The sequence below is a fragment of the Sinocyclocheilus grahami genome, unplaced genomic scaffold (assembly GCF_001515645.1).
Source record: "Sinocyclocheilus grahami isolate Dianchi unplaced genomic scaffold, SAMN03320097.WGS_v1.1 scaffold23206.1, whole genome shotgun sequence".
NCBI lineage: Eukaryota > Metazoa > Chordata > Actinopteri > Cypriniformes > Cyprinidae > Sinocyclocheilus > Sinocyclocheilus grahami.
In genome coordinates, this window is record NW_015519060.1 from 1,563 (window position 1) to 2,896 (window position 1,334).

General features: G+C 36.9%; 1 pseudogene; it reads left to right on the forward strand.

Moving 5' to 3' along the window:
* Positions 1-494, forward strand: part of LOC107580014 (GPI-linked NAD(P)(+)--arginine ADP-ribosyltransferase 1-like) — a 1,139-nt pseudogene extending 645 nt beyond the window's left edge.
* Positions 495-1,334: the final 840 nt, after the last annotated feature.

The following is a 1,334-nucleotide window of genomic DNA, read 5'->3' on the forward strand; positions in this document are numbered from 1 at the left end:
AAGACTTCAATAATGACGCTCGTTCTGGTAAACAAAATTACAAAGTCAAGTCATACAAATGGTATTCACTTCACTTTTTGTTAACAGATGCTATACAGATTCTGAAGAAACAAAACGAATGCATTACGACTTATCGTGGTACAAAAGTTAAATTTAATGAGGATGTTAAGAACCACGAGGTTCGTTTTGGCTCATTTGCATCATCGTCTCTTAATAATAAAACAGCAACATTTTTTGGAACTGTATCTTGTTTTGAAATCCACACTTGTGAAGGTGCTGAGGTGACAAAATATTCTAAGCTTAAACGTGAGCAAGAGGTGCTGATTCCTCCGTATGAGAAGTTTAAAGTCATTGATGTCAAGACAAAAGGTCAGGAAGGTGCCTGGTGTGACACTGTGTTCACTTTGGAAAGCACTGGTAGAAAAAGTGACTTAAACTGTGCTCTATTTAGTAAACCAACAAAGTCCATTAAAAAATACTAGGTTGTGCACTGAGCTGAACAAAGTGTTTTGAATGTAGGGCCTATGTGTTCATAAATATCAATTCCACACAAATCAATATAAACACATCTTTTTCCTCTCAGTGTAGTTCAATGCTTCAAGATAATTTCAACATAATGAAATAAAGTTATTTTTGACAACTCAGTAGCCTCAGAGTGATTTTATTTTTCTTCATTTACAGTCTTTTTGCATCACATAACTGAACAATACTGAACAAAGTGTTTGCCATGTAGTAAATAGTCTTTTAGGAAATGCAGCATATATTGCAAATATTTAATATTCTAAACAAAAGTGCTGCTTGTTTTGTTTACTCAATTTAGAATGAGTAAAGTTTACTTAATTTAGTTTTTTATTTTTGCATGCTAACATTGCTGGCTAACCACAAAACATAATTTCTGTCATGATAACTCTCGGAGGGATTGGCATGGTAATGTATATGACAATGTTAATGTATTTGGTCTTGGCAGAATGGATCTGCTACGCTGCTACTGCAGCACAGCAAGTACAAAGACTTGCTACTGCCAATACATCCACAATATGCTGCTGAGCATGTAGGAAATACTACCACTGCACATGTAACACATATGAATAACCCCCATAGCATACATGAATCACCTCGTAGCAGATCTATACAGGTGGAGCTGGGGAAGGTGGAGGGTTTTGAAGTGTGCTGCGAACTGCTACAGCAAACAAAAGCCAGGTATTTGAATACTGAGAAGTGAGCTCATTGGCTACTGATACAGGAGAGGGTTTCTGAAGTGCGCGGCGAACTGCTACAGCAAACAAAAGGCCAGGTATTTGAATATTGAGCAGTGAGCTCATTGGCTACTGATA